Genomic DNA, 27,402 nt, shown 5'->3' on the forward strand with positions numbered 1-27,402 from the left:
GAGTAAGAAGAGCTTTATTCATACTCCTGATAGATCTGATCCCCAAACCACCCTCCAACTTAGGCTTACAAATTTGATCCCAAGAAATTAAAGCCATTCTCTTCTTAACCTTAGTACCGGACTTGAGGAAGTTCCTTTGGATTTTTCAATAGTATCAATGTATTTAGCCAGAATCCTAAAGAGACTCAAAGCATACGTAGGAATACTTTGGAGACTAGCCTTAGGAAGAGTAATTTTTCTAGCTTGACTCAATAAATTACCTTTCTAACCTGCCAATTTCTTGTTGAATTTCTTAGTAAGATCTTCCCAAAAAGAATCTGAAGGATTTGGCCCCAGAGAAAGTCCTAAATAAATACAAGGAAAAGACCCTATAGAGTAACCAAGAATATTAGCAATCTTACTTTGTCTCAAAATAGGGGTATTGACAAAATACAATGAGCTCTTATTCCAGTTAATCAATTGAGATGAAGCAGATGAATAGAGATTAAGGGCCTTTTTGAGGTTCCTCACTTCCCTAACCTCAAATTTTCCCAAGAAAATTGTATCATCCACAAATTGTTCATGGGAACAAATAAGAGGATGAGAAGAGGGCCAAAAACCTTTGATATCCCCTAAAGAAACTAATTTCCCAATTTATTTGCCCAAACAATAAGCCAAAATAGTAAAGATGATAGGAGATAAAAGATCTCCCTACCGCAACCCCCTAGATGGTTTAAAGAAATAAGAGGAATGCTCATTAACTAGAACAACAACCGTAGTAGTAGAGATCATCTGCATCATTATCTTAACCACACTAGCACTAAAACCAAAAGATAATAAGATCTTATGAAGAAAGGACCATTCAACTCTATCATAGGCTTTAGCAATACCAAATTTCATTATAAAGCCCTAATTATTAGAAAGAGATAAAGAATGGATATTCTCATGCACAGAGATAATAGAATTAAGGATTTGTATACGTGGAATAAAACCATTCTATTTCTTAAAAATAAGAGAAGGAAGTAGATGCAACAACCTCAAAGTTAGGACTTTCGAAATGATTTTATAAAATGAATTGTAGAGACTAATTGGCCTAAATTGATCTAGAGAATCTACATCAAGCTTCTTTAGAATAAGGCAAAGGAAAGTTGAATTAATTTTCTTCAACATCATTGTAGCCCCAAAAAATTCCTTAACAACATCACACACATCTTTCCCAACCAGATTCTATTCTTTCTAAAAAGGCAACATAAGAAAACCATTTGGCCCTGGTGACTTATCCTATCCTAACGAGAAAACAACTCTATAAATTTCCTCTTCCTTAGGGATAACACACAACATTCTATTCTGATCTTCAGTAATCAAAGAAGGAATAACATCCAACAACTCATCCTGATGAGTCATATCAATTCTAGGATATGAGGACATCAAAGAAGAGAAAAAGGATACCATTTTCTTCAAAATTTCTTTTTCCTTAGTTAGCTTTGTACTTCATTTATTAAGACTTAAAATTTGAGTTTTGGCTCTATGTTTTACAGTAGATAAATGAATTTTTTTTGTAGTCCTATCACCTTCATCTGGCCAAATAGATCTGGATCTCTATCTCCAATAAATCTCTTCTTTAGAAACAATATCATGATACTCCACCATCTTCTCATTTTCTTCCATCGCTAAATCCATAGAGTACCCTTCCCATTAAATTATATCTTGTATCATTTTCAAATCCTTTTTAATTTTAGATTTGTTATCAAAATGTTCCCAAAACATCTTTTATTCCAAAATTTTACTTTCTTTTAAACATTTCTAAGTTTAGAAGACACACGAAATAGAGTTGTTCCTTCAATATTTATGTTCCACCATTCAACTAATTGATCTTCAAACTATGGAAACTACAACCACATTTTCTCAAATCTAAAAGGAAAATTCTTTCTATTATGGATAGTCTCAGCTGTAAAAATCAAAGGAAAATGGTCCAAACTAATCTTCTAGATAGCCTTAAGATTTCACACAAAATATTTAGTCCAATCTAGAGATATAAGAACTCTATGCAAGCGAGCTTGGATACATTCATTACCAACCCTTTTGTTACTCCAATTGAAATCAATCCCAAGAATATCTACATCCATTAAATCTTCCTTGTTTAGAAAATCCATAAAATCCAGTCTACCATCTAGTTGACTAACATTACCCCCTTTTTCTTCATGCTCATAAAGTAGAACATTAAAATCCCCCAAAACAATCTATCTATCATAGTAATCATGGCTCTTAATGTTAGAAAGAGTAGCCCACAACTTTTTTCTTGCACTCTTGATGTTAGGTACATACACATTAACAATATAACATTCATTATTCTAGGCAATACACTTTATCTTGACCACCATAAAATGTTTATTAGCATTCAACAAGGTACCTGAGAACAATGATAGCTTCCACATAATCATTGTCCACACTAAGGCTCCTTCTGAGCTACTAGCCATAATACAATAATTATTAAAAAATTTAAGCTTTTCAACTTTCTCTTTATCCATTTTGGTTTCCTAGAGCACTAAAATATCTAGTTTGTGCTCTCTAACTAAATTTTGAACAATATCTAATTTATGAGTACTATTCAACCCCCTAATATTCCAATTAATAATATTCATCATAATTTTTTAGGGGTAAAATCTAGAATAGTTTCTATTTCCCATTAGCAATATATATGATGCTAAAAAATACTAAAAAATAGAAAACTTGTTGAAAAAAATTATCATCTTAGTGAAAACCTAGAAATAGGTACTTTGATGTATCACCAAAAAAATCAAAAAAATCAAAAAATACAAAAAATTATAATAAGTCCTAAAAAAAGTTCCCAAGTGGTGAAACCTAGAAATAGGCACTACTTGAGACCCTTGCACCTTTGTTTATCATTCCTACTTTGCACTCACTCACTTCATTTTTCCTTGTCTAGCTTGGAATCAACTCTTGTCTAGGTCTAGGGAGCACAACTGTTTATCTTATCATGGTCTCTTTGTGCATTGGTACTTCTTTGAAAAACTTGACCAACAATGTTTCTCAACATTTCCCTTGACATCGAGTATTTCTCAACACTTTTTGGATACCTTAGCTATGGTCTAGATGATAGGATCTAAAAGATTCAAGTTCTAAAGAAATGACCATGTGACTCACACACACATTTAACATTAAATTTTATAAGACTTGATCAAATTTACTTTCTTTGTGTGCTATCTAGGAAATTTTTTCCACTAAGTGTTTCCTCCCTAATAGTTTATTGATGATGTTATGGACTAGAAGACTGGGGACATGGAGCATCTTTTACTTGTTTTCTTCTTGTGGGTATACTTTGTCGATTAAAAGTGTTATGAGAATTCATGCTTGTCCTACTTGACATTTTGGGAAGACCATCTATCATCCTTGTCTATTTTCACAAAAATACACTTAGGGTTTATCTTGATGCTTATGCCTTGATATATGTATAATATTTCTATATTAAACTTAGGGACTCTATAGTAGAGAGCATATTTCCAGAATCCATAGAATACTTAGAATATTTCTAGTTTCAATTGTGTTACAACATTTTAGATCACACTCTATGATCCATCATCATGAGTAGTTATTTAGGGAATCTAATTGCATTAGTCATCTTGACTTACTTGTCTTAGATGCTTAGGTTGGATTCCCACACACCTATCTAATATAGATAATATTCATATCCTCATAGTTATACTAGTGAGCATTATATGATCTTTGATGTCCCTAATAATGCCCAATGATGAAATTAGATTCTAAAAGCTATGTGTCCCTCGAAAGTAAACCTCTTTGCACACTAGTTTTTATTTTAGGATCATGCAATCTTAGTCTTGCATTTTGCATATGGAGAGAGCCCTCTCTTCACCTTTCATAGATATGTCAACTAACTGCATCATTTTTTTTCATTTCTCTCAAATCATGTCTTTCACTCCTAATTGATCATGTCAAATTAATGCTTGTTCTACACTTGCCATCACAAGGGGTTGATCTCATCATCATATCTAATCTATCCAAGTATCACATTTTCAAAACATAAGTCTACATCATAATGTGAGAGCTAAACACATCTATGAGAGAGACACATCCATGAGCATATAAACATAAAACATAAGCATGAGAATACATGAGAAACATCACATAAAAACATAGGAATAACTACTAAAATATACTTACAAATCCATCATGTGAGCATGAAAAGAGATAATTACATGATTTATCCCAACTGAATCCAGTATCTAATATATAACAAAATGAATAAAGTACATATACATGTGAGATCTAAAAGTTTGGATAAATGTCTCAAAATACATATATACATCAAAATGTATCTCAAGGACATCAACATAGACCTAGTTCTAGACCTAAGATTGACTTCTTCCCTCATGGATTAGTGATGGAGGAGCTTATCTCCTATTCGACAACTATACCACACCCTCTAACCTTCCCACTCGCTCGGAGTAGTTTGGTAGTCCATGTTCTAGAGGTACCATGACTTTGTATGTAGCATAATAACAAGTTGCTCTCAAACCATAATTCTCATCCTTCTATTTCATTATTTCTCTCTCCCTATAGAACTCCTCATTGTGTGCATGCTCATCAATGAGCTGCTAGTTTTGTAGAGTGATGGTGATCTGTATCTCCTATACCATTACCTGCAATGCCTAAATCCAAGCATCTCTTGGATCCTCCCCATCTCTCTCCATAAGATTCTCCTTCCTAGGCTCCACCCTCTCCACCCTCCTACATCTAACCAAACTCTCCTCTTCCCCCTCCCCCTCCCCCTCCTGCTCCTCCTCATCCTCCTCCCTCATGGTCCAGCTCCATGATCATGTCTTCCTGCTTGGACCTCCCTAAGAGCTGCTACCAATCATCATCTGCCTCACTCATCTATCCCTACCTCCACTACCTCCATCATCTCCATTATCCTCTCCCTATCCTGCTATATAAGGTAGATCATTTAGTATCATAAACTAGGGAAATGGGTGTCTCTACATCTCATGAAGGTATGTTGAATCTATCCTTGCATTTGCAACATCAAGAATATAGTCCCATACCTCTCGTTATAATGTCGTAGTATCCCTCAAGGTTATATGATAATATAACATGGGTAGCCACCCCTAAGTCTCTTCACCTCTTAATCACACATATGTCATGGTCTTAGTAGATAAGCCTTGTCAATGCACAAATGGTCTCCATACCCAACTAATAAAAAAATTGTCAATAATCTTTGAGTACCTGCCCACAAGTGGTTTGCTATAGAACATGTACTATAACTCCCAAGCATCAAACCATCTTGCACATTATCAATACGGCCTCCACTCAAATGATGATAGCTCATCAAAAAGTCATCTGTAATATGCCAGATTGCTACTATGAGTCCATGGGATAAAACTAGTATATCTATAAATGAATAGATGCCTCTACTCTCATGGCTATACCATGGATGTACCACTACTATGTGCTCCCATGCCCAAATATGGGCTATAATTGCACCATAGGCCCATGTACTCCCATCTTGATACACAATCATATGGAGTTCATGATACATATATGTGAGGATTGCAAGTCTTGATGCCATCCTCCAAGGTCAATTGAACAAATCTGCTACTAATTAACCCTAGCCCAAAGGGAAGCCCTTTTAGCTCTTATCTATGACCAAGGCCTAGGCTACCAAAGAAAATATATGGCAAGCTACACAATATTGATCTCTGCACTCATCTACCAATTTCTCCCAACTAAGATGTTGGTCTAGGATGGTGACATCGTCAAATAGCTCCTACACTGCTATCCTCCCCTCTATTAGGGTTTGATCATAATATAAAAACAATCATGCTAGTACTCATCATATGGAAACCATGAACCAAAAGAAAAAACCTAAAGACATATCTATTATACTCACTAGATCTATGTGGCATGGTATCTGAAGAATATGATATATATCCTTAAGTGTAATCATGGCATCACCAGTGGGAAAATGAAAAGTGTTATGCTCATTGTGCCACCTCTCTATCAAAGCTATCAATAGGCCATGGTTCACTTAGATATGTTACATCTACAATTTCCAACCAAAGCTATGGTCTCTAGTACTTCTATGTCAACAACATCTATATGTCACACAACTCACAATCCCACCACCCTGGGGGCTTTGATGAGCAATACTAGAAACACCAACTACATAACCAAATCAAGAAGAAAAAAGTGTCAGTAGCAATCATGATGAGTCAAATCAAGTTATGAGAATTTAAGAAAGTGAGAAATCCAAAGAAACATGATCAAATTCTTCCCTAACCATGTGAAATTGCTCAAAAAATTAACTATGTGCTACTTTCTACAATAGTAGAATGATACTTCTATATAACAATGTATCATGCGATACTTCCTATAATATTTGTGTGATACTTTGATGTCATGTTATACTTCACATGGTTTTATACGACTATTGGTTACTATTAACACACTACTAATACAAAAGCTTGCACCCTAGCCTAAGGGAATACTTCTCGAGGAACCTTGTGTAACATGGAAATAATCTTGAAAGTGTGGGACTTTACAACTTGAAATTGAGTCTTTGGAGAATGCCATATTCTTTTACTATCAAGATGCACCTAAATGATTCTTGAGAGGAAAAGGGAGAAGGAATGTATGTAAGAAAAACTACCTAATCTATGATTCTTGAGAGGAAAAGGGAGAAGGAATGTATGTAAGCAAAACTACCTAATCTAATCTAGAGGGTTGATGCACCAAATAATATATGGGTCTACTTCTTTCCTAATGAATGCACTAGAATTTAATAGATTTCTCAAAATATACCATTATCTACACCTTTTCAATCTCAATATCCTAGATAAGCTAAAATATAACACAATCAAAGAAGGAATACAATAGATTCACTTGATCTAATCAGTCACCAAAGTATGAACATGATCATATGATATTTTAACTATCAAAATACATTCAACAAGTGAGGCCATAAGAATGTACACACACCTAGCTAATAGAGAATGGATACAACAGAGAAGACTTCTATTGAGTAGAGGAAAAATTATAGAGTAGCTCTAAAAATTAGAAAAGAGAGAACCCTTAGGAGGGCAATAAAACTTACTTTTATAGTTCAAGCATAACTGAGATAGCTTTAAAAACTACTAAAATTAAAGTTGTAGGGGACAATCATGCAAATCTGGAAAAGATCTTATCCTAGTACACATCTAGATGTAATGAAATCCAATATTTTTCCCAAAATAACACCTTGAGAAGAGAGGAATGACATCCATTAATGTTCTAACTGGGTAGATGGATAACCAAGTGGTGGAAGCAATGTCCCTACATTGTTTCTAGCCTTGTATTCTTTCGAGAGTGGTTGGAATCGATCATGCTGATTAGATTGTGCAGAAAACAACCTTATGACTTGACAAATAATCATGAATCAATAGTCAACTAGATCAGGCAACCAGGATGAGCTACATGGAATAATGATTTTGCTTCTTTCGCTAGCTCGCAAAGTCTCTATGAGTTGACCACCACTCCCACTCACAACTTCACCACCTTTCTACCTTTATCAACTATTTTCCTTGTGAGCTTAGTCAAACTAACCATGAACATAAAATTCACACCATCATGGTCTGATCCTCTAACCATGTTTCTAAACTCATGAGTGCATGATCAAGATATTTGCAACATTATAGCTTAAACTGGGTTAATCATTTTAAAACCATGACCCTACACTAACCATGATTTAAATTGCCATCACTTAGTTGCCTCATTAACTAGAGTTTACCCTTAACACCTAGCAACCATGCGAACAAATGTACTTTTCCATTTTGTGGCCTCACCCCTAGTTAATCCTTTCTTCTATGTGACTGAGCGATGAAATGAATATAGAATGAACAAATGTTTTTCTTTGTCAATTAACTCATTTGAAATGCAACCCCACCATTTCTTAATTGGATTTCAACCTTGCTAGAGCATGCCATGTCTCAACATTTGATTTTTTCACCTCTACTCCTTGTTTTATCATCTAGGTCTACTAGGACACGTGTTGAGATGTCACTTCTCCACATTGTCTAAAAACCATGCAACTTCAAAATGTGAAAAAATGACAATCATAGATCTTCTCACATCTTATAGTTTGGAAATAGGTAACCATTTTATCATCCATGCCAATATCTCAACCAATCAAAACTACATCCATATGGTAACCCATCTAACACATTTCCACCTTATCTACAACCCACAAGAAGATAGGACCCACATACAACATGTCACACCATCACTTTTTCATATGAAGTAATGATAGAGCACTTACATAAAGTGATAAAGTGATGGTCATAGATTCCTTTGCAATTGATGGATGAGAAGTTGCAGGCCTGAAAAAGTATTAAATCATGAGCTTAACCTTGGGACTTAGGATATAATACATATAACCAAGGTTTTTATTAAAATATTACTTCACATTTAAATATTTGAAAATCCAAATATCCAATTGATCATTAGACATTTTGCAAAATATGAAATATGAATCTTGGGGGGAGGGAAAAATAGCTAACGATTTTGGCAACTCAAAGGGGATGCTAGCTTGCTATGCATTGAGTAGTGACCTTGAACATCCATTGTGTTGTGTAGTCATGAAAAACATGAAGATATACCCTATAAAACCTTAAAACTACCCTCTACAATTGGAAAATAAGAACTTTGCAATTGAAACTAGGAATCAAAACTCTCAATAACCTATGCAAAACACCATCTGCTCACACACTTCTTGAAAAATAAGAAAGAACAGAAAAGAAAAATACTCTAACTATGTACAAGAAAAAAATCCTTCATTAGAAGAAGGGTTTAAGATATATCCCATTGATCGGAATAAGCAGAATTTCACCACTGAGTCTGCTTAACTAAAAAGTATTTGACTACTTGCAACTAATTATCACATAGGGACCACTCCATAAGGCATCAAATTTTGAATGTCTACCTGCCTTTTCTCTATTTGCATCCCACTTCAGCACAAGATTACCCTCTCTAAAATTTCTAGCCTTAACCTTCTTGTCAAAGGATCTCTTCATTTATTGTTTATTTGTCTCTAGGGTCTACATAGCTTGTTTCCTTTTTTCTTTTAATTCAATCAATTTTTCCAACTTGATTGTCATGGGTTCATGTTCTTCTAGTCCAATTGATGAGGTAACTCAAGGGAAGGGAATTCCAATGAGATAGGAAGCCTAGATTCCTTTCCATATACTAACATGAATGGGGAACTCCCAATGGCCCTTTTGGGTGTGATTTAGTCAGCCCAAAGAGCTATCTTCAACTTTTGATGCCAACACCTCTAGTTATCCTCAATGGTCCTTTTCATTATCCTGATTAAATTCATTTTGGATGATTCAACTAATCCATTATCTTGAGGGTAGTAATTGGAAGATGTTCTCAAGTAAATACCATGATCTACTTGTTAGTCTTAGATGGTTTTGACATTTGAGTGTCAACACACTTAACCACTTTCTACATTGAATCCGAGTACACTATGTATGCTGAGCCACAGTGTGTGCCAAGTCAGATTTTCAATAGGTACCGAGTGATATATAGGTGCCAAGCATTATATAAGTGCTGAGTGACATATAGGTATTGAGTCAAAGTTAATGTCAAGCAATCCAAGATCTTACATGTGCCGAGCAAGACAAAATGTAATAGGTGCTGAGCAAGCAAGGATAGTATGTGTGCCGAGCATTAGTAGTCCAGTATGTATCGAGTAACACAGAATCAACATATGAGTTTTTGCCCTCACAAACTTAGGTGTAAACTATTTTTGAAGTTGACATAAAGATATTTTGAAGGAGAAAAAGGATAAGGATGAATCTTTTACATTTCCTATGCAATCAACATGCAACCAATTAAAAAAATGGAGAAGGCATAAAACCAATGATAAAAATGCAAGGAATAAGTGGGAACTCAAGATTCAATATGGATCATAAATCCATACCTAACCCTAAGTCTTCAAAATATTTAAAAGGAGGTCAAAAAATCCATTAGGTATGTGGAAGAGAACAGTGTATGGGGAGACTATAGCAAAATTTAGAGTAAAAAGTGTAGAAGACATAGAGGAACAGAGCAACAATTATGCATCCAGTTGATTAGAATAGTACAAGGGATAAGAGCAATAACCAAATATTAGATCTTAGAGGATCAAGGTCAAAAGGAGTAGAACAGGTGCCTAAAATCAGCAATTCAATATTGTATGCAATCAGGTCAAGGATTCCTAATACTTTCTTGCCATTGTATTAGATGTTGGAAATCCTATATTGATAGGTTAGCTTAATAGCTAGGTGGGAAAACCTTTTGAGAAGGTGATTGAAAATCCTATTGTATTAGGTGGGTTTAATAGCCTATTGTAAATCCTTTAACATAGTGACACTTCATGTAAAATGTTTGTGAAATCCTTCTATTGACATAGTGTAAAGCCTTTAACAGGGTAGGCCTTTCATAGGGCAAACCATTAGAAGTGGTCAAACATTTATTACTGTAGTGATTTTTTTTGGTATCATTCCCACCCCAAATTTACCTTCTTATTCCTAGAGGGTTTCTAGGTTACCAAATTTGGTGTTATGTGTTATTGCATGTGTTTACTTTATGTTCATTTATATGTTTATATGCATGTAGTTTACTTTTCAGTTATTTGATTTAAAGGATTAGAAAAGGATAAAAGTGTGATACATTTGATTCAACCCCCCCTCTCAAAAGCACTCTTCCCATTTTGAACATTCCAACACTACTACCCATGTACATATCTAAGCTCCTACAAATGATTTTGCATTACCTGAAATGATGGTGGAAGGAGCACCAAACCTTGTGACAATTCCATCCAAGAACTCAACAAATGTATTCTTAGTGGCATCCTTTAATGCAACTACCTCTGTTCACCTTGTAAAATAATCAGTAGTAGCTATGATCCACTTGTGACTAGAGCTGGAAGGTGGATTAATGGGGGTAATAAAATCCAAACCCCATTGAGTAAAAGGATGATCAACTTGAATGGGAAGGAGGGGAAGGGAAACCAACCTTTGCTTGCTTGAAAAGAAAGCACACCTCTCACACTTCCTTACCCACTTATAAAAATCATTAGATAAGGTTGGCCAATAATAGCCAACCCTCATTATCTTCATTGTAGTAACTCTGGCTAAGAAATGACCACCAACAGGACCATCATGAAATTATTTCACCAACCTACTGACCTGATCAATCTAGATGCTTCTTAATAGGACTCCATCAGAATCCTTTCTAAATAATATTCCATCCACCAAGATGTAGAAAATAGCTTGTAACCTAAATTATCTCCTCTTTATTGTATTTAAGTCTTGGGAATACCTTCCTTCTAGCAAGAAAGTTGCTATGTCATGTAACCAATCAGATTGACCCTCATTCTCTACTGGTTTCTCACCTTGAATCAAGAGGACAAAATCCTTAGGTGTCTCAAAAGATGAAAGCATTTGTTCACAAAGTCCTTTGCCTCTTATTAGCTTGGTGATCTTGATATCAATGTCATATTCCATGACCTTAGTAATTTTCCCAACCCTTTTCTCACCGATATCTTTGTTCAGGAGGAAGTCCTTTACACCTGCATGTGGAACTAAAAGCTAGACTTTGTTGTGAGATAGGAGATGCCTAAATTTTTTGAGAGCCCTTACAATAGCAAGAACTTACTTCTCCATATAATTCTATCTTCCCTCATAATCATTAATCCCTTCACTAAAAAAAGGAATGGGCTGCTCCAAATTCTCATCATTTAGCTATGTTAAAACCACTCATATACTTGATTTTCCTCCAAAGAAGTAAAGGATGAAATCTTTGTCAAACTTGGGATTAACAAGAGTGGGGGCTAAGGCAATTGATTTCTTGATTTCTTCAAAATTAGCTTTCCCCTCCTTAGTCCAGGTGAAGATCAAATTATTTTTTAACATGGTAGTAAGAGGTTTGGCCATGGTAGTAAGGTTTGGAATAAATATTCTCACAAAATAAATCTTGACAAGGAAACTTTGCAACCCCTTCTTATGAGTAGGAAGTGGGAGAACATGAATTGCTTCTACCCTTTCTAGATCTATTTCCAATCCATCTCTTGACACAATTTGTCCTAGGAGCTTCCCCTACTTAGTGGAAAACACACATTTCTTTGGATTCAATGATACACCATATTCTTTGCATCTAACAAATACTTGCCTCAAATGATCAAAGTGACATATTGCATGCTTGGAAAAGATAGTTATATCATCAAGATACACTAACAAAAAATTTTGCATCACACCTTTGAAAACCGTCTCCATTTCCTTCTAAAATGTGGCACATGCATTAGTTAGTCCAAATGGAATCTTATAGTAGGCATAGGTACCCCATTTGTTGGTGAAGGCGATCTGATGTTAGTCTAACTCTTCGATAAGCACCTAATTATAACCTAAAAATCCATCCAAGAAAGAAAATCTTTCTAAACCACTAACCTTGGATAGGATCCATTCCATAGAAGGAAGAGGGTGATGGTCTTTAAGAGAAGCCCTATTAAGGTCTCTAAAGTCTACACAAAGTTTGATCTCTCCACTTTTCTTCCTAACAAGGACAAGATTAGCCACCCATGAGGAATGTTTGATAGGGAAAATGATATTAGCCTTTATGAGATTTGATAGTTCTTTCCTCATCAATGGTTCAATCTTGGGGTTAACTAGCCTTTGTTTCTGCCTAATAGGTCTAGCATCTTGATTCAAATCTATAGTATATGAAAATAAGCTTGGGTCATAACCTTTTAAGTCTTCATATGTCCATGCAATGACATCATTACATTATTGACATAACTTAATGACATCTTCTTGTTCAGCTTTAATATATACCTTCCCTAAGTTGAGAGTCTTCCTATTAGCAACAATGATGGGTGTATAATCATCCTTACTTGCAGTTAGATTTGAACCCTTGCTCCTTTCTTGATCATTATAATTGAAAATTCCTTCCAAGGTAATGAGACCCTTAGGTAATTTGTTAGAATATAAATTCATCATTTGGTCTCCATACTAACTTTGGAGCTTGGAATAATTTTTAGCAAATAATTTTGCCACATTTTGTAAGGAATTTACAATTTTCACATCAAAATGAAACACTTTCCAACTTGTGCAATTATCAAGAAAAACAAGCCTTAAAAAATTTCTGATTTGTTGCTCCCTTTAATCAGCAACATGCTCTAGTATATCATAATGAGCACTAATGGCTGCAAGTCTATCGACATATTTGTTCTTTCTCCTAGGAACACTTTGAATATTGAATGCTTGGAACCCTTCAAGAGGATTACATACTCTATGTTTGTATGACTTGAGGAGGTTGTTCTTTGTGGCATTCTAGTTCTTAACTTGATTTACAACTAGCTCACTATCCCCATATAATCTTAAGAGTTTAACATGTCTCCTTTGTGCCAATTGGAGACCTTGGATCAAGGCTTCATATTTTGCTACATTATTAGTGTAGCTGAATTGGAGCCCATAAGAAAAGTAATACTTCTCTAATTAAGGAGAAATCAACATAACACAAGCCCCTGAACTATTTTTTTTATTGAACCATTGAAGAACATCTACCACAATCCATTTATATCTTCTTTTGCTTCTATAAGATTGGGAATATAAATAATTTCTTCAAATATATAATAGGTTCCAAGACTCATCTCCTTGGATTCTTGTATTAAATCAAACTAATAGGTAGTAGCCCACTCATCCAAAAGGTATTCAGGAACCTTTGCTAATAAAGTAGCAGGCTCATGGAATGTGTACACTTCCTCCTCCTCCCTAATTATATAATTCATGTTTTTAGGACTTAGAGTATAAGTCTCTATGTGGTTAAGGGCTAAAGGTTCTTCTCTTAGGGAAGCTCTTGCCCCATATCTTGTCCTTAAGAACATATAGGACCAATCTCTTGCAATATGACACCCTATTTGTATAGTAAAATCTCTAGAAAGACAGATAGCAAAATAAGGTTCTACCTCTACTACTGATATACCCTGTGTTATAGTGCAACAAGGACAAGCATGCAATGTCATCTCCACATTTTTAGGACCCCTACACTCTTGGCACAACTACCATCCAATTGAAAGATGTCCTTGACCATGGGCTCATACTACTAGCCCCTGAATCTATCATAAAATTATGGACTAGTTTATATCCTATGATCTAGGAAACATAAAAGGGGGGAGGCCTAATTTTCTTACTTGTTTCTCACTCCTTTATTGACTGCACCAAGCTTGTTGCATTCTCCTCTCTTGGTAGTTGATCCTTGGCCTCTATATTCTCTAACTCCTTCTACAACAATACCTTCTATAATGGTATGGTGGAAACATCATCCCACATGGAGATATTGACATTAGTCATTTTCATTTGATCCACCACATTAAAAAGAATTTTGATTGTCTTGGTTGAAGCTATGGGAATCACATGAGTAGGTAGATGAGGTTCAAGAAGGTCCTTGTTGCTTGTGTTCTACTTCTACTGAGGGGCAATATTGAATTGGGCATTTATTGCTAGCACATGAGGAGTAGCATCTAGAGTTGAACCCTAATTTGGTGAAGGAGATGTGACATCCTTGACAACCCTCATTTTGCTTCTAGTATTATGAGCTATAGCATCATGACTGGCATGAAAATGCTCCTTTGATTGATGGTTCATGAAAGAACAATCACCCTACTGATGTAGATAAGAGGCATTGTTGGGTTGGCTTACATTGTATGATTTCTCTACTATAGGCCCTTGGGTAGTCAATTCCAAATAATATTCTACCTTCTGGCACATACAACAACCATAGGAATAGTTGCAAGAAGGGCATAAATCTTTCTCTTAAGAAAAAATGTTTTGAGGGACTAAGGCCCTACTTTTATTCATATTTGAAGTAGAAGCATGAGCATTTTTCCTATTCTAATTGAAAGAAGAATTCCATCGATTCTAATTTAGAGTCCCACTATTCAAAGGAGTTTGATATTGTAGTTGAGGAGCCTTAGTACCTTAAGCTTGCTACCTTATCAAAGTCACCACCTTGTTGCTCACTTTTTGAATCACAAAGAACCTATCTTCCAACTTCTTATCTTGGACTTGCAACTTCTTCCCAAGATCTTGCATTAGGGCCTTCAAATTTCTATCTCACTAGACGATGTGGAAGCTTGAGGGGTTAAAGCAAGGGGTTGTGATGTAGAAGTTGTGGGAATAGGGGCTACTACTAGTTGGTAATTTGGCATGTCAGGGAAGAAAGGTATTTGAGGTCTTGGAGCTAACTTCCCACCTTGTATCAAAATATTTTCTGCCCTGATAGAAATCTTATAAGCATTTGGTAAAGTATCCCCTCCCATAATTTGGATTGTAGTGGGAAAATTACTATTGAGGGCTTTTAGGCAATGCAAGAAAGTAGTACCAGGGGTAAGCTTTACTAGAGTTGGTATTCTATCCCATGTTTTTTTAAATTTATAGTTGAAATCTATCGTGAATTCATTGGAGGCTCTTTTGATGGTTGTTAGCTATTATAAAAGTGATAGGTGATCACTTTTGTCCTCAAAATGTTTGCAAAGCTCTGCCCCTAACCCATCCCAATTAGTAATAGAATTACAAGGCAAACCTCTATACCATTGTAATGCTTTTCCTTTCAAGGATGAGTCTAGAAGCTTGACTGCTACACCATCTTAATTATTACTATGAATATTACAAGAATTTGAGACTTCTTGAATATGCTCAATAGGGGAAGTAGAGGTTTCATGAGTAAATTCAGGTATACTCTTAAGGGATAATACTAGTATATCATGTCTTTGAGCCAATAGGAGAGGACGTCCACCATTAAAGGTGGTGAAAGTATGAGCTCTAGCCATACAAATAAGTGGCCTATTAATATGAGTAGATGGTATTCTAGGGTGAGAATTATCAACTGGAGGGGTATAAAGAGACCTTAAAGGTGAGTGATTTATTGCAACACTCCTAACTAGTGATAAGGACAAATTCTTTCTTTTCCTTCTAGGGTTTGAAAATGAGAGCTTAGTGTATTGGAAATTACCTCTAGAAGATGCCCTTGTATGAGCCTTGGGCATGAATAACAACAACCGTAGTATGGAAACTAGATGTATTTAAAGCTTGGAGTCACCAAGTACTTGAAAATGAGCTTCTTAAAGGCATGGAATAGTGAGAGAAACACTATCTTCTCATCATATGCATGAAATCTTTCTTTGACACCAGTGAACTTGTAATATGTTTTAATATGTCCTACTAGGCGTGCCAAAAACTATTAACATAAAATATTGCACCCTGTCCTAAGAAAATACTTCTTAGGCAACCTTGTATAACATGTAAATTATCTCAAAAGTGTGGGTCTTTGCAACTTGAGATTGAGTCTCTAAAGAATGGCCAACTTCCTTTACTATTAAGATGCACCTAACTGATTCTTGAGAGGAAAAGGGAGAAGGAATGCATGTAAGCAAAAATTGCCTAATCTAATCTAGAGAGGTGATGCACCAAATAGTATATGGGTCTACTTCTTTCCCAATTAATGCACTAGAACTTAATAGATTTCTCAAAATATACCATTATCTACACCTTTTCAATCTCAATATCCTAGATAAGCCAAAAGATAACATAATTAGTGAAGGAATACAATGGATTCACATGATCTAATCAGTTGCCAAGTATGAACATGATCATCTAATATTTCAACTATCTGAATACATTCAACAAGTGAGGCCACAAGAATGCACACACACCTAGCTGACAGAGAATGAATACAACAAAGAAGACTCCTATTGAGAAGAGGAAAAATTGCAGAGTAGCTCTAAAAATTGGAAAAGACAGAAACCCTAGGAGGGCAATAAAACTTGATTTTACAATTCAAGCATAACTGAGTTAGCTTTAGAAAGAATCCAAGTTCAACCACTAAAATTAAAGCTGTAGGGACAATCATGCAAAGCCAGAGAAGATCTGATCCTAGTACATGTCTAGATGCAATTAAATCTAATATTTTTCCCAAAATAACACCTCAAGAAGACATGAATGATGACCATTAGCATTCTAACATGGTATATGGATAACCAGGTGGTGGAAGGAATGTCCCTAATTTTTTTCTAGCCCTACATTCATTTGGGAATGATTGGAATCAATCATAGGGATCAGGTTGTGTAGAAAACAACTTTTCTACTTCACAAATCATCATGAATTAGTAGTCAACTAGATCAAGCAACCAAGATAAGCCATGTGGGCCAATGATTTTTCTTCTTTTCACCAGCTTGCAAAGTCTCTATGAGTTGACCACTGCTCCCAGTCATAGCTTTGCCACCTTTCTACCTTTATCAACTATTTTTCCTATGAATTCAGTGAAACTAACTACCAGCATACAATTCACGCTATCATAGTCTGATCCTCTTGTATGATTCTAAATTTGCAAATGCATGATCAAGATATCACAACATCATAGCTAGAACTAGGGTTAATCATTTGAAAGCCATGACCCTATGCCAACCATGGTCTAAACTTCCATCGCTTAGTCACCTCATTAACTAGATTTTATCCTTAACACTTAGTGATCATGTGAAAAAAGGTGCTTTTCCATTTCACAACCTCACCCCCAGTTAATCCTTTCTTCTTTGCAATTGAGTGATGGAATGAATATCAAATGAAAAAATGTTTTTCTTTGTTGTTTAAATCATTCAAAATGTGACCCCACCATTGCTCGATTGGCTTTCAACCTTGCTAGAGCATGCCACACATCAACATTTGATTTGTTCACTTTGATCCTTGCTTCATCATCTGGGCTTGCTAGGAAATGTGTTGAGATGTTGCTTCCTCACATTGTCTTAAAACCTTGCAACTTTAAAATGTGAAAAAGTGATAATCATAGATCTTCTCGCATCTGAAAGTCTAGAAATAGGTAACCATTTTATCATCCATGTTAGTATCTAAACCAATTAGAACTACATCCGTATGCCAACTCATTTGATACCTTTCCACATTGCCTGTGACTCATAAGAAGATAGTGTATACATTAAAATGTAGCCTCAATTATTTCACCTAAACTTCAACATGGTCCTTGGATGCGGATTCATCTTGGAATGAACATGGGATTATTCATCCAAGAGGTCCAACAAGCTAACTTGTTGCCTTCTATCTAGAAGGATTTTGCCTGTTTATGCCCTTAAAGTTGAGATGTAGGCAACCAGACCATTCTAGAATGAAGGGCTTAAATGCAATTAAATCTATATGAGATGCAAATAATCTTGATGAGATATGCACTTAATCTAATAGAATATAAAATAAACTAGACTATATGTATGCATATTAAGCTATATGATGTTTAAATCAAAATAATGAAAAGCTTATGAGAATAATGAGCTAATGAGTGCACAATTCAACAAAGATTCGATGCAAATTCAATTCAACCTCCTTAATGAGAAATTATAAGTCTCTTAAATAGAATTCTTGGAATCCATCAACGGTTGAGATCAACTCAGATTGACGGTTAGAATTGAAGCCAAGATTCAGTCAAAGTGGAAGATTCCCAATATAGATGTAGTTAACTGCCTCAAATCCTGAGTGCAAGAAACAATTAACTCAGATTCACTTTAGTGTGAGAGTAAGTGAATTAAGTCACTTCTAATTTGAGAAGTAGTTAACTGAGCATTTCCATTTTGAATTGAGAAATAGAATTTGGGAAAGATATTCAATTTAATAAAATGAGATATGACCTCATAAATGCCATTTCTATTTAATTGAATAATTATATTCAATTAATTAAAATAAGCATAGTTATTAAATTAAATATTTTTAATTCCTTAGTACATTAGCCTTAGGAGATAATGTAATTTAATTAAAGTATAAATACTTTAAATTAAATTAAATCTTAATCAATAGGTTTAATGTGACTAATAGGAGTCAATAGTTTAGGAATTAAATAAATAGTCTAATTAATGCAAATTTAGGGTTTTCTACATTTGACACTTAAGTCAAGTAGCGAATATTCAGAATAAGAATTGTCTATCAAAATAGGTCTTTATAATTGATCAGAATAGACTAGAATTGGTAATCATGGAAATGGGCCAATTTTGTGGTATTACATTTTACCCCTCTTTGAATGAATGTGCAAGCAACACATTCGATTCAAAGAAAATTAGAAAGTGTGATGCACAGATCAAGGAATAAGATTGGTTCCAGAGTTGATGTGACAGAGACCAATTGATAAGCTTTTAAGGACCATCTCAAGAATGGAGCTTAATCCTAAGGAATCCAAGTAGAGCACCTAGATACCTAAATTGATAGCATTTTAAAGGTTTTCTTTAGAAAAAAGTTTAACCTTTAAGGATCCAGATAGAACATCTAGATACTCGAGATTGATAGCATTTGAAAGATTGTCTCTAGAATAGAGCTTAAACTTAAGGATCTAGATAGAACACCTAGCTACCTAAAATTGATAACATTTAAAAGATTATCTCTAGAATGGAGCTTAACCTTTAAGGATCTAGATAGAACACCTAGATACCTAGGATTTGATAAGCATTTAAAAGACTATCTCCAGAACAAAGCTTAATCTTTAAGGACCCAAATAAAACACCTAGATACCTGAATCAATAAAAGATAACATGATCAAATTATGAGTCATAGAATCATCCCTAGAATGAGGCTTGATCCTCAAGAGTTGAGGTTTAGATTATCGCGATACCTATCCATCAAACTCTTTGTAAGATGTAATCGATGGAAAAAATGCTAGAAAGAGGGAAATGAGATGCCCCGAGTAATGAGGAAATAAGATGGGAACAAGATGCCCCAAGCAATAAAGATTCAGATTTGAGTCAAAATTTAGATTCAATGATGTAATCATCCTGCGCCCTTGGGAGTGAAATCGAAAGATGACACACCAGAAATATGATGTAGAGCAGTAAAGAGAAAGACACAGAAGAAATACAAGATATAGCAGAGTGCAAAAGAGATCAACACGATCAGAAGAAAATTTAGAGTCAATTCAGCATGATTTTGAGGTCAAGAAAGCCAAGTTTTACCAAAAGTTAACCAAAAGTTGACTTGAGTTGACTTTTTCCAAAATAAAATTTGAAGACATGAAGACTTGCTAGTTAAAAAGACTCCAAGAATCATGAAGTATCAGAAAAATTTAGACTACACAAGCATTTGATTGCGTTGGTCCCAAAATTTTAAAACACATTTTTGAGCCACTTAAGTGTGTCAGATTTCAAATTCGATCTCGAAAATGGATTCAGAATGGTCAAATTAGCCAAGGTGATTTTCTTGCAAATCAGAGCATTTTGAAAAATTAGGTCATAACCTATATAAGGGCTCAAGGGGTCATTTTCAAATCATTTGTTCCTTTTGTCCTTTGTGAATAGGAGCTCTGAGAGGAAGATGGTAGTCTTCATGTGATTTCATCATTTAACTGCTCCCAATGATACAACTAGCCAATGGACTACAGACCTCCGGTGAGTGGTTGATACCCTAGCTTCACATTTAATTTTTCACACATTTTGAGGTAGTTTTTAGCATGTTTTAGGAGGTCATCAATTAGTTTCACACAAGACTATCCTTTCTCGCATGAAGCCAATCTTTTCTCATGCGAAGATTCACCAACTCAATGTTTCTTTGTGTGTGCCAGTGGGAATTCTTGTGCGAGAGATACCCACTTCTCACATGAGATGCACATGAAATTTGGTGAAATTCACTCATATTGGCATCACATCTCATGCAAGATCATGTTTCTTCACACGAGGACTTAATTTCTCATCTGAAGATGCATAATCTTGTGTGAGGAAATGCATTCTTGCACAAAAATTTGTCATTGCACACGAATTTAAACTTGCATATTTGATGTTTTAGCTTCAATTTTGAATTTATTTTGTCATCGTTTTGACTTTTTGAGCGAGTACTGACTATTTGCACATTGTTGTTGTTTGTGTGTGTAGGAGGTCTTTGATGATGTCACATTTAGGTCTTATTATCCGCCGTATGGAGCTCTATTGTAGAGCCTCGATGACAAAGACATATCCCACATTGATAGATTAGGTCTCACCTCTCTATGCCAAATCCCAACAGTGCTGGTAAATCATGACTTATTGATAGCTTTGGTGGAGCATTTCCATTAAAAAACAAACACATTCCACTTGCCCCAAGGAGAGATGAGAGTCACTCTAGAGGACATACATAGGATCTTGTGCATACCCTTCCATGGACTGAGGGTAGTTTATGATACAGTGCCCCGAGCAGGGATAGAGGCACTAAGAGCCATATTTTAGAGATAATTGGTGATAGGACAAGCCATCACTTGGGATGAGGTAGTCCATACATATGGCTAGACGCATAGGCTGGATTTAGTGTTAGGCATATTCATTAGTTGAATCTTAATGCCAAATAGAGGACAACATGGGCTAGAGTGTGGATGGGGGATCATGCTACAATAGATGCTCAACTCACCTGAGCAATTTGGATGGGGCTAGTGCATGCTCACCCATATGTTTTACGAGATGCATGAGATTTTTTTATCATGAGCAGAAGAGAATGGCTACTGAAGTATATGTTTTATAGATTTGGGCATGAGAGCATCTTCCCATGATGAGGCCCATTTTTGAGGAATCTCGTGAGCCTATGGAGCCGTAGATATGCAGATACGGGGGGCAGATTACCCAGGTAGGCTTGGGTAAGATGGAGCATTGGAGGACCTGTCTTGATGACTTGGTCTCTATTGTATGGCAGCCCTGGAGAGAGACCGAGGATTGGGATGACACTCCTAGGGAGCTGAGCTAGATGTTCTCTTCACGGCCACTGGTGGGTAGGACCACACAGTAGGATGTATCATAAGAGTATTGTGCCTATGTGAGAGTAGCCCAGGACCTGACATGAGGATGACCAACGAGATTGGATCCTAGGCGATCCATGATTGATGTGCATAACCTAGTTGCGACATAGTAAGATTGCCTCCCTAAGGCATCAGATGTAGGGGTGACGCCAACATATCAGGAATATTTCATTAGCCACCCCATCCCATGCTTCACATATCCCCTAGGGATAGCAGCACATGCTCCTCAATAGGCACCATAATAGCAGACACCCCAGCAGTAGGTACCCCAGTAGAAAACACCATAGATGAGGCACTAAGTATGATAGGTGAAGATTCTTTCCATGCCAGATGGGGTTAGAATTAGGTGTTGGTGGTGGAGTTGGGGAGAAAAGCCGGTGACAAAGGCCGAGGGTGGAGGAACAAGCACCCATGGAGCAGGCACCTGAGATGCTAGATGAGGAGATGCAGGAGCAACTTGCTATAAGACCTCAAGATGCACTGTGGTGATATAGAGAGTAGATCTTCTAGGTCTCTCAATAGATTGGAGAGCTATAGATATAGGTGGCAGTGAGAGATGTATGGATCACCAAGTGGGATCAGGAGATCTATAGATTACAAGAGTGAGTGCAAGCTACCGAGTAGAGGGCAGAGATGCTATAGGATAAGGTGAGACTAGAGATGGATCAAGTGGCCTATTACTTTGTAGCATACTCTACAGTGGTGCCCAATGAGGCTTAGCAGGTGCCTCTCTTCTCATAGTATGCACCAATCTCCAGAGGTGCATGCCCACCTGCTAGACTAGATATGCCTCCTCCTCCTCCTCCTCCTCCTCTAGGAGGTGATGGTGCAGGTCACAATTAGGTATATTATGATCTTACCTTTGAGTTTGAGTTTGGCTATGTATTGATTGGTGTGCTAGCACCATTTTGTACCATTTTTGATTGATAGTGCTCGAGTAGCACTCATTTTTTGTATTGACACATTCTTCGAGATATATATGAGATTTTGAGCCGAGTAGCATTATGTTCATGTCATTGTCATCATTTGTCTTTTCATATCAATATACATGAGATGCAAATGTGATATTGATGTATGAATTTATGTTTGATTTGAGTTGTTCATGTAGATGAGATGGATGTATGGATTTTATGAATGAAATGCACAAGTAAATGGACTGACATCTCATGTAGTGTTCCATGTTTTTCTTTGCTTGACAGTGACAAGTATCCCATCAAGGAGTGCATGAATATGAACCAAAGAACCAAAAAATTGTGTAGCCATGGAGAATCTTGATACATTTTAAGCGATCCACAATCCCCCAACACGAAGGATGGAAACAAAGTTGCAATTGAATCATATGCTTAAGCAAGTGAAGTATTCAATTCAAGACTATGCTAAATGCAACCCTAGGTCTGGTTACCAAGCCTTGACAATTTATCATCACTGAGCATGGGACAAAATCTTATATGTCCTATAATTCCCATTGACATTGCAATCATGAAAATATGAATATGACATATTGTTATAGATTTTTCAGGATGAAATGTAAGCATTCGAGGCACAAGAAGCCAGAATGACCAGAACATTCATCCCTTTTGATATAACAAGTTAACATAAGCATCAAAGTATAAATGCTAGGATAACCAGAATGTTGCTTGCATGATAGACACACCAAACACACAAGAGATCCATATTATGCTAAGTACTTAGTATTTATTCTATCCACAATGACCCTTGTGGTCATAAAATGAGATAGAAGTGTGCTAGATATACTCACAGTGACCATACATGCACTTAACAAGATGAGTATCAGTATGTATAGTAGCATGAAGAGTTCACTCTAATAGAGAAGGAGAAGAACCAATGTTATTGATGTATTCATATAAAAAGAGTCGAGGTACACCCAACCATCCAATACAAGATGGAGACTCTTATAGTAGACAACCCTCTTATAGGAATATATCAACTTATTAGAACTAAATTGCAACAAAAAGAAAAGAAAATATCATGCCCCCAATCATTACTTCTCTAGTCAAAAATGACATCATCGAGTCACTCGAGGAGACATAATAAAAGAAAAAGAAAAAGAAACAAAGAAAAATGCTCAACATATCCAAACCAGTTCATCATTTTGGGTTCATTTTTGTGTCATAGGATTGATTTGAAGTGTCAGCATCTGCAATATGGATGAAATAAATCTCTTTAGTAGGGCGACAATAGTAGGTAGACATAGTCAGAATGATTGGTGACTGAGGTCAAAGAGGAATCTTCAAGGTGAAGAACCTAAAGAGGATTGAGTGACAATAGATAGACATAGCCAGAATGACTGGTGACTGACATAAGAGAGATCTTCCATAAAGGAATCTCAAAATGTGACTCAAGCAATAGTAGGTAGACACAACTGAAACAACTAGTGACTATTGTGAAAGAGATTCTATGAGGAGAATCTTGACAAAAAGTGACACTATCAATAGTAGGCAGACATAGTGAGGACCACTGGTGATTGTCACAAAAGAGACTCTATGAGGATAATCTTGAACAAGAGTGATGCTAGTGACAATAGGTAGATGTAGTGAGGACCACTGGTGGTTGTCATGCATGAGATTCTATGAGGAGAATCTCAAAAAGAGTGACGATAAAGGGGACTACCCCTGAGTTGTGACAAGACTCAATCCATGGATACATGAGTAGAAAGTAGGAAAAATAATAAAGCAACTGTACAAATAGCCAGAAAATGCACTACAAGATGGAGCATTGGGAATAAAAGGTGCTTGTTTACCAAGTTTTCACCTTCTTGGTAGAGCTTTCATTTTTTGCTACCATGGTGCCTGTTTCCAGGTTTTAACCAATGACACATTTTGTGTTTTTCAATTTTTTTTGTATTTTTCTCTTTTTTGATTTTTTTGTATTTTTGGAATTTTCAATTTTTTTTTTGGTGTTACCAAGGTGCGTATTGCTAGGTTTTCACCAGGGTAACAATTTTTTTTTTCTTTTTTTTTTTCAGGACTTTTTCTAGTTTTTAGAATTTTTTTCAAGACATACAAGTATGTACAAGGGGCTTCTGTAATCAGATCAGTTGTAAAACTACTTTAGGTGGACAGTGTTGATAGGTTCCTTCAGCACTTCTCCCTCGACTATGGAAAGTTGGTAAGCACCAGATCCATACACTATAGTAATGATGTAAGGAGCAAGCTAGTTTGGTTCAAACTTTCCTTTTTGGACTTGTTGTTGTTGATTCTTAGGGTTGTCTCTCAGGATGAGATCACCCAGTTGGAAGTAAGGTGGCCTAACATTCCAATTGTAGCTTCTTGACATTCGCTACTGATAAGCTCATAGATGATCACACGCCACTTGTTGACATTCATCTAGCAGCACTAGCTCTTGAAGCGGAGCTATCTTGTAATCTTCATCAGTAATAAGTTCTTTCATAGAGATTCTCAAGGTAGGAATCTCAACCTCTATTGGAAGCACAACATCCACTCCATAAACCAAAGTGAAGGGCATTGTACCCATTGGAGTCCTAATGCTTGTCCTATATGCCTACAAGGCTAGATTAATCTAGAGGTGCTAGTCTCTCCTAGATTTGCTGACTATGTGATGAAGGATCTTGAGGATCACCTTATTGGATGTCTTAGCTTGGCTATTACCCTAGGGGTAATAAATAGAAGACTAATGTTGTGTGATTTTGAATCACTTGCATAGTTCCTTGAGGTCTTTATTTTTGAACTGTCCTCCATTGTTAGTAATGGTTAAAGATGATACACCATACCTATAAATGATGTAGTTTATGATAAAAAGAGCTACAATTTTTCCATTTTCTATTGCAAGAAGTACTACCTCTACCCACTTTGTGAAGTAGTCTATAGCTGTGATAATGAACTTATGTCCAATAGAAGAGGTTGGGTGAATCTGACCCACCAAGTCGAAGTCCCATTTTTGAAATGGCCACATTGTAGTAGAGGGAATTAGCTCCTTGGCTAGAGCATGAATCAAATTCCTATGAAGTTGACACTTCTTGTAGGTACTTGATAGCTTCTTGCTCCATTTTAGGCTTATAGTAACCAGCTCTAATGAGTTTGTGAGCTAGTGTCAAGCCATTTGAGTGGGATCCAAAAATGCCCTCGTGAACATCAATTAATGCACCTTTGGACTCTTTGCATTCTAAACACCTAAGGAGTGTTCCATTGAGACCTCTCCTAAATAGATCATCAACATTAATGACATACCATGTAGCATTGTGGATTAGGTAACATTTCTCATTTCTGGTCAGGCCTTTTGGAATGGTTTGGTTATAGAGATAGGAATAGATGTGATGATAGTGAGATGAGTCTTGTCCTACAGTAGAATAGATCATCTTGGAATCAGGGGTGTCATAGGTTGGGCAGTGTAACACTTCCACTAGGAACTCATGTTGGAAATCATTTTCAAGCATCTATAGCAAGGAGGCCAAAGTAGCCATAGCATTAGCCACTTGATTATCTACTCTAGGAATTTGCTGGAAGGTGATGTGTGTTAAATACTTCTTCAAGTCATCGACCATTCATTTGTAAGGAATGAATTTCTCATTCTTTGTTTGATACACATCATTAACCTGGTTAATAATAAGTTGAGAGTCCCCAAAGATGTCTAACTGATTCACTCTCCATTTAGTTGCAATCTTCATGCCATTAATCAAAGCCTCGTATTCAGCAATGTTGTTTGTATAAGGAAACATAATCTTGTATGCTTTGGGCAATGAATATCTTTGTGGTGTTATGAAGAGTAATCTCGCACTAGATCCTTGTTGTGTGAAGGACCCATCGAAGAAAATGACCCATGTTTGGTGTGTAAGTGTCAGAATTGACTCATCAAGGAAATTGATGTTTATCAGGAGAAGACTTTATATAGGTGCATCTGCTAGCTGATTTGCAATCGCTTGTCCCTTGATAGGTTCGTGTTCAACATATTGAATGTCAAACTCATTGGGTATCATAACTCACTTAGCCAATATTTCTGTAAGAGCTACCTTACTGAGCAAGTAATTTAGTGGGTCTATTTTATCCACCAGTCATGTAGTGTGGGCAAGCATGTAGTGTCTCAACTTCTGAGAAGAAAAGATGATTGCCAAGCAAGCTTTCTCAATGATGCTATAGTTCCTCTCATAAGAGATCAGTGTGTGACTCAAGTAGTAAATATCTATCTCTTTGTTATCATTGTCTTCTTGAGCTAATAGGATTCCTAGAGATGTTTCAGTTGTTGAAATGTACAAAATCAAAGGCTTCCCATAGATAGGAGGCATCAAGATTGGTGGATAGGCAAGATATTGTTTGATCTGTGTTAAGCTTTTCTCATAATCCTCACTCTAGTTGAATTTGACACCCTTATGTAAAGTCTTTGTGAAGGGTTGTGATCTATTTGCCAACTGTGATATGAACCTATGAATAGATTGGAGTCTTCCCTGTAGACCTCTCATCTGGTTGATGTTTCGAGGTGGAGGCATATCCATAATTTCTTGAACTTTCTTTGGATCCACCTCAATTCCTTCTACAGGAGGACATGATGTATCATAGCAAATTTTTTGGTGTGAAACCAAATGCACATTTCTTAGGATTGAGC

The sequence above is a fragment of the Cupressus sempervirens genome, chromosome 9, assembly GCF_028749045.1.
Source record: "Cupressus sempervirens isolate cs-2001-9-10 chromosome 9, ASM2874904v1, whole genome shotgun sequence".
Classification (NCBI taxonomy): Eukaryota; Viridiplantae; Streptophyta; class Pinopsida; order Cupressales; family Cupressaceae; genus Cupressus; species Cupressus sempervirens.